Below are 7,902 nucleotides of genomic sequence, written 5' to 3'. Positions count from 1 at the left end.
AAGAAGAAGAAGAAGAAGAAGAAGAAGAAGAAGAAGAAGAAGAAGAAGAAGAAGAAGAAGAAGAAGAAGAAGAAGAAGAAGAAGAAGAAGTGTAGGGCTATAAGACCTCAAGGCTTGGGCTAGCGAGAGGGTTCAGCAGGTAAGGCTGCCTATCTGCCAAGTTTGATGGCTTAAGTTCAATCCCTAGGACCCACGTGGATGGAAGGGCAGACCTAGGCAAGTTGTGTTACTCCCACAGGTGAGAAGAGAAGGGCCATCAACCCAAATCATCGTGTCCAAATCATTTAAAGCAAGCTTTTAAAATGTATGTGCTATTGTACCTCACTACCAAGGTTGTAGTCTACCATGTCTGGACAGCTTTCCTGAGCTTCGGGCAAAATGAAGGACTCCCTTTTTCTTTTTCTTTTTAGCAGGGCTTCTTCTCTGCCCGATCAGGGGAAACTGACTGTCCGTCTCTACCTGAGGAGTGTCATGTAATTACAGGTTCAACTTCCTGGAATGCCTCTCCATGCAAATGAGGCATCCTCAGAAACTTAAACCTCAGCCAATGAAACTTCACCCTAAGAAGAACCCTTCCCACTCTCCAAGGATCATATATATAGCCTTTGATTCATCACAAATTAAGTGTGCATAGACAAGGTTTTTTCTGCTGACTCTTGTTTAAGAGAGCTATTTTCTAAAAGAGCTGTAACATTGAAGGGCTGTAACCCTGAAATCTTCCAAGGAGACCCTCCCCACCCCGCCCCTAGGATCCTCTGACCCACCTGTTTTGGATTTTGCTTCATCCTTTCTTGTCCAGTGTGTGTCTGGTGAACATCCCAAGGGAAGAAACTTAAAAAATAGAAGCATGGTGTACGTGAGCTGTCTCTCCCAAAAGGTGGGATTTAAGAGATCAGCAATGGACATGAAGAAGATAAGGGCTTTTATAGTTCAGGGTTACTAAATGGGGGATTAGGCAGGCAAATTGATGCGGTTACAGAAACAGAACATAAGTGTAACAAGTTGGTCCTAACAGCCTCCTGAATCAAAGACATAGTTACAAGTGATTATAACCATGTTGTTATAGTGACATGGTTATAATAATCTTCTGAAACAAAGACATGGCTGGATCAGGCAGTATAAAACTATTTGTAGTTAAGGTTTCAAGTAGGCCATTGTCCAATCCTTGAGAAACAGATTTAATCATAAACAGGAATGAACCTAGTTTGTCTTTACTATAAGATGGCTGTGAAGCCTAAGATGAAGGCAGGCTGGTTGATCAGTTGTCTTCAGACTTCCTCATGCGTGTTATGGCATGCTTCCCCTAAAAATAAATAACAATTAAAAATAAAGCAACCACTCAGGACTCACTCCCAGTGACCCATTTTCTCTAGCAAGACTCCATCCACCTTCTAAACACCAGCATCAGCCAGGGCCAACTATTCAAGAGGGACCAAAGATCTTAAAGACCCAAAACGTCATAACCCCTAGAGAACAGGAAATACTTGAAAGCATAGGCACAGGTAAGAATGTTCCGGAAAGGACTCTGATCACGTGGGGAGACAGATGGTATCACCTGACGTTCAAAAGCTTCTGTGTAGTGAAAGAAACAAGCAGCAAAGAGGCACCCTACAAACCGGGCAAGACATTTGCCAGCGGTGTGCCAGACACGGCTAATATCCAAATCATGCGAAGAACTTCAAAAACCAACGCTAAGCACAAATCATCGACGAAGTAAAATAGTGAACTAAAAGACAGAGAGTTCTCAATGGCCAGTAAATATGCCTTTTAAGTATTTAACAACCTTAAGTACCAAGGAAACTCAAGTTAAAACTGCTTTAAAAGAATCCTGCTGACCTAGTTAAAATGGCTGTCCTTACCGAAAGGAAAGATGGGATGTGGGTAATGAGGAATCTGACACACGGTTGGCAGGATGTCCACTGCTGAAGCTCAGTGGTTATGAGTATGCACTGCTGCCCTTGAAGAACTGGGCTCAGTTCCCAGCACCCACATGGCAATTCACAGCCACCTGAAGTTACACGTGACTTCATGTAACTTCGGTTCCCTGGGATCCAGTTCCCTCTTCTGAGATCTGGGGGCTTCTGCACACACATGGGGCCTAGACACACACTCAGGTGCACACACACATGTACAAAAAATAAAATAATAAGTAAATATACAGAAGGGAAAGACTGCTTGGGGGAAGGAAGGGACCCATCAAGGGGGAGGGGAAGATGGGGGAGGATGGGGAAGGATGGGGGAGGGAGGGGAGGAAGCAGGATAAAAGTAAATACCAAAGTAAAACATGTATGTATGAAGATAGAATAATGAAACCTAGCTTTGAAACTTCTAAAAACATTTTATAAAAACAGTCTACTTACACAAGGTGAACTTTATTGAATTGCCTTCCCAACTGGGCTGGGACAAATGTGTTTCTTTTCCCTGTCAGACTGATTCTAAGTGGTGACAAATGGGACTTTTGTATCTGAAAGCAGGGAACACTGTGAGGATTCCTGCCTGGGGAGACCCTGTGAGAGAGTCACTGAGTCCCAACTCTGCAACCTCGCCCATGAAGTATGTCAGTGACCCAACCCGAGACAACCACGACTACAGAGGGTTCTCAGGGGGGGTGGGGGGCGCAGGGAGCTGGTGATGCCAGAGGATTGTCACAGCTTGGATACCGGGCTGGAGGCCAAAGACACCATCACACACTCTGAAAGTCACAATTTGGCCTCTAGAAAGAATGGTTCGCTCCAAGAGATTATTTGTGCCAATGTGGAGAGACCTCCCTACAATTCAGATGGCTTGAATTCATGTATATGTACCGCCTAGGGCAGCTTTCAAGTTTTATGCTTTTTAAGTGAAGGATAGAGCTGCATCTCTCTGGTAACACAATGGCCTAGAGCCTGTCCTTCAGTTCATGTCTGCTGGCTACGTTGTAAAGAGTCAAGGTCAGTCACTAAGGGCCTGTCTTGCAAGCGTGAGGATTCAAGTTCAGTCCTGCCTCAGGAAAAGCCAGGTGTGTGATGCATGCTCCTGACTCCAGCTCTGCAGAGGGAGAGATAGGTGGGTCCTTGGAGACCACTGATTACCCAGCCTAGACCAACTGGTGAGCCCCAGGCCAGCGAGAGACTCAGAAAACAGAGTGGACAGTGCCTGGAGAATAATACCTAAGGTAACCTATGGTCTCTACATGCAACACTCCCCGCCCCACACTCACAAAAGAATGAATTAAAAGCAATGACACCGTGCCGGTTATATGCTAATGCACTTTAGAGAGAGAATGTCGCTGTTGTCGTCTGTGAGGTGACAGGGAGCATCACCTATAAGCACGTGCATCTTTGCATGTCAGCTTTGGCAGAATCTGGAAGACCCTAAGGTTAGGTGGGGGCTTGTCCTGTCTGTGTGATAAGTGAGTCTTATCAAGACTCATGGCTTCACACTCTGGCCTTGTACCTGGATGGGTTGGATGTTCACCTCACAGCTTCTCAGGCTTGCTTCCCTGTGGGCCTAACAGGCTTTCAGTCCCAATCCTCCCCACACTGCCTCCAGTCAGGCCGTCCTCCTTCTGGGGGCTGAATGCCAGCTGTTCCCATCCAGCTGTTCTCTAGCATGTCAGGGCTCATGCACATTCTCTTGAAGCTGATGCGGTGGCCTCAGCTGACCCTGGGAGGGATGCTGTCTACCAAGTGGCCTCAGCTGACTTCCTGTCCCACTGGAGGACCAGAGAAAACTGGAAATCGACACTTTTCTCATCTCTATTTCAGTCATGCCCAACGTATACCTGGGATCCATCAAAACAACAAACAGCGAAAGAAAACATGGAATGGTTCTCTGTGTGTGTGTGTGTAGTGTATATAGTATTACATAGTGTGTGTGTATATGTATGTATATATGGTGTGTATGTACGTATGTGTGTATATATATGTGTATGTATGTATGTATCCATGCATGATGTGCGTATGTATGTGTATACAGTGTGTATGTGTATATGTGTATGTATGATGTGTGTATGTAGGTGTATGTGTATATGGTGTGTATGTATGTATGTGTGTATGGGGGGTGTGTGTGTGTGTGTGTGGCCGCCTGTTTGTACAGGCTGAGAGAGTAGGAAATCCACATCCTCCTGATGTCTTACATAACATTCCAGAACACAGTGGCTCAGTGTTTTATTATCAAAATCTATTCATTTTCCTGACAAGCTTTCATTAGTTAGGTGGCAGAGGAAGCTGGCAGAGAAAAGGATATGAAAAACCCTAGAATTTGTATATAATTTTTTTTACAGGAGAAGGGACGGGGGACAAGGAGCCAGGCTTTTTTTTTTTTTTTTTTTTTTTTGGTTTTTCGAGACAGGGTTTCCTCTTTATAGCTCTGGCTGTCCTGGAGCTCACTTTGTAGAACAGGCTGGCCTCGAACTCAGAAATCCGCCTGCCTCTGCCTCCCGAGTGCTGGGATTAAAGGCGTGCGCCACCACGCCCGGCTGGCTTTTTTTAAGTTAAAGTTCTGTCTTTGTTTGCTTGAGATGGGGCTCCCGTAGCTCAGGCTGACCTCAAGCTCTCCACATAGCCAAGGGTGACCTTGAGCTTCTGGTCCTCTGTCTCCACCTCCTAAGCTCGGGATCGTAGCTGTATTCTGCCTTGCCTGGTTTATTTGATGCTGGGGGTGGAACCCAGCCCTTTCCCCATGCTAGACAAGCGTCCTTGCAATGAAGTCAAATCCAGCCCAGTTTGTCTTTAAAAGGAAAAGCTTCAAATCCGTCATCATTCAGAGGACAGCAGAAGCAGCCAATGATTGTCCCCCTCCACCCTCGGGGCACACATAGATCAGGACACCCTAACCTATCTCATGGGAGAACAAAACACAGAAGTTTATCCTCATGGAGCTTAGTGGGGTGGAATCAGGCAGGAAAGAAATGGGACAAGAGAGAGGGGCACTCTGTGAGGCCATCAGAGCTGCAAAGGAAAGTGAAGTCAGGGTGGGCAGACTCTGGGAGGAAGCACTGCTACCATCTAGAGAGTTCTTGGAAGGCCTTGTTGAGATGCCTGTGTTTCTGCAAAGACCAGAAGGAATGCTGCACGGATACGCCAGAGTCTGCAAAGCCAACAGCCATGGCGAGGGCCTGAGGTGGGGGTGAACCAGTGTGTTTGGAGGGTCAGTGGACAGGCTGGGGACTAGGTAGGTGGAGGAATGAAGCAAAGGAAAGAAGCAAACTGTCTTGCAAGTCCTTTGAATTTTGCCCTATCAGAAGTGGGAAGCTGTGAGAGGCTTTTTGGGCAGAAACCTGGTGCCTTGTGTTATAAGCCATACATACTAAGTCATTTGTCAACTGTGTTTGTGCTACTGGGTAGTAAGGCCCCACACTATAGAGTTACTGATGGGAACTCAGCAGGAGCTGCCATAGCAACTGGCTACTCCTCTCCCTTCCCAGGAGGTTTGTCCTTTCCTGTATGACTACTCCTCTCCTACTCAGGGGAGGCCAGGGACCGAGGGCTGCAAAGGGAGCCTCTGGGTACCACTGGTGCTCCTTGATCCTGGATGGATGCTGGATGGATGCTGAATGGATGCTGGATGGATGCTGGATGGATGCTGCCTGGATGCTGGATGGATGCTGCATGGATGCTGGATGGATGCTGCATGGATGCTGGATGGATGCTGGATGGATGCTGCATGGATGCTGCATGGATGCTGGATGGATGCTGCATGGATGCTGGATGGATGCTGGATGGATGCTGCATGGAAGCTGGATGGATGCTGCATGGATGCTGGATGGATGCTGCATGGATGCTGCATGGATGCTGGATGGATCCTGGATGGATGCTGGATGGATGCTTGATTTTGGTTCTGCAACCTTGCATGCATGAAACCATGTGTGGGAAGTAGCCTAGAGAGTTGCACACATGGCGAGTTTTAGAAGAGATGGCAAAGAACCTTCCAGTGAGCCCTGCTGGACCTCAGTTGCTAGCATCCTATGCCTTCTCTGAGCACTGCTCGTGGCTAGCTGTCATCCATGAAGACCCCAGAGTCAGCTTTTGGCTGCTGTTGCTTCTTCTCCCGAGTCAATCCATTGTTTTCTGAGTTAATTGATCCATCAGCTTCAGGGGGAAGCACACACAAACAGCAAGCCCACCCCATACCTTGGGCTGCCCAGTGGCATTGGGCACCTAGAGCATCGATGACATCACATCAGCCACTGTCTCTGGAGACCTGGGCCTTGGCCTTTAGAATGTCCCTTAGAGGCTGCTAGCTGCAGCAGCATGGGGCCTGAGAGCTGATCACAAAGTTGCCCTGGCTTGAGGCCACTGGAGTCTACAGCTCAGTTCACCCAATCCAGGAAACACAACTATATGTTGAATATAAAGAGTTGTAGGCATAGTTTAGGGGCTCAGAAACCCAGTTCTCCTTTTTCTCCAGCATGCTGCAGATGCTGGTGGCAGTAGCTGGTTCAAGAGACAGCAACTTCTGTGTCCACTGAAAGGTCGGTCCAGTCGCCCACCTACCCCCTGTTGTCACCTCCCATGATGCCATTCCCCAAAGGGATTTCTTCCCTCTGTGGCACACGTCAAAGGTACATGGGTTTGCAAACTCAGCCTGGCAGATTTTGGGTGCTGAGATCCAATCTCTCCAGAGAGAAAGTAGGAGAGAAAAGAAGAGCAGGAGAAATGGAGAGAGGGAAGGAGAAGGCGGAGAGCAGAGAGAGAGAAAAGCTGTGCACATGAAGTTCAGCCACCCACGAGCTGGGTGGGACGAGTACCTCAGCCCATATCAGCAGTGTGGATGGTCTGGCAGCTGATCGGGAGGTGACTCACTCTGAGGCTCTGATTGCGTCACCCTCCTCGGCCCAGGCAGACGGAGAGAGCTAGGAAACTAATGCACTGACATTTTCTACAGAAAGGAAGCCCACATATTTGTGCAAGGCCATCCAAAAATAGCAGGTTTCTCTAGGTTTGGGCTCAGAGTCGTAAGTGTTTCACTTGGAATGCTGGGTCATGGCATGTTTTCATAGACCACCCACCCACATTCCATTAGATTTAATCCAGTGGGCCTAGTATATGCTGGGTGCAAAACTGAAGAATGGGAGACCTGGTAGGGGTGGGACTGTGAGTAGGTGTGGAGGTAGGGGAGGCCTAGAGTTTAGGGTCAGGCAAAAAAAAAAAAGCATTGGACCCTAGTGGGGTAGTGGCATTGCCACTACAAAGCCTTGGTTTTCTTGTTTGTAAGGAAGGAAGGACAAAGACCACTTCATCATACTGTCTGGGATTCAAATGACACAGACTTGGGGAGGGGGCACAGGTTGAGATCACGTGTCTTCAGTCATCACTGGCTGCTTTACTTTCACAACGTTGCCTTTCTCTGCATCTGAAGATCCCTGATTCAGCTGGCCAGTGATCCCCTTGTCTCCATGTCCCCAGCACTTGGATCACAGATGTAAGCCTCCATCCACATCCGGCTCTTTGGCATGGGTCCTGAAGCCATGCCTTCATGGTAAGCACTCTCCTGACTGAACTATCTCCTCATCCCAAGACATGAATTGACATAAGTCCTCAGCATTAGGACTGACACACAGCAAGGATTCACAACGTGGTGGTGCTTGCAGCATCTGGGGGCAATCCTCAAAGCCATGGGCAGCTTGGTGAGAGGAGCTGACCAGGGCGGGTGAGGGAGAGGTGTCTGAGATGAACACTGATGTGGGTTGATTGGCAACCACTGTCTCTTCCGTGCCACTGGTGCCAGCTTCTGGGGCTGCAAGGACAAACAAAACAGAGTGGCTGCAGACATGGATCTGAGGACAATCCCTCCAGGCAAACCCCGACACGTTTATTGCCTCCCCTAGGAGGTCAAGTACACTCTGTACCCACCTATGGCTTGGTTTCCTTGTTTATAAAGCAAGAGTGTCTCTTCTTCAGAGGTTTTTTTTTTTTTTTT

This window comes from Mus caroli, chromosome 9 (assembly GCF_900094665.2).
Source record: "Mus caroli chromosome 9, CAROLI_EIJ_v1.1, whole genome shotgun sequence".
NCBI lineage: Eukaryota > Metazoa > Chordata > Mammalia > Rodentia > Muridae > Mus > Mus caroli.
This window is presented reverse-complemented; position numbering follows the sequence as displayed.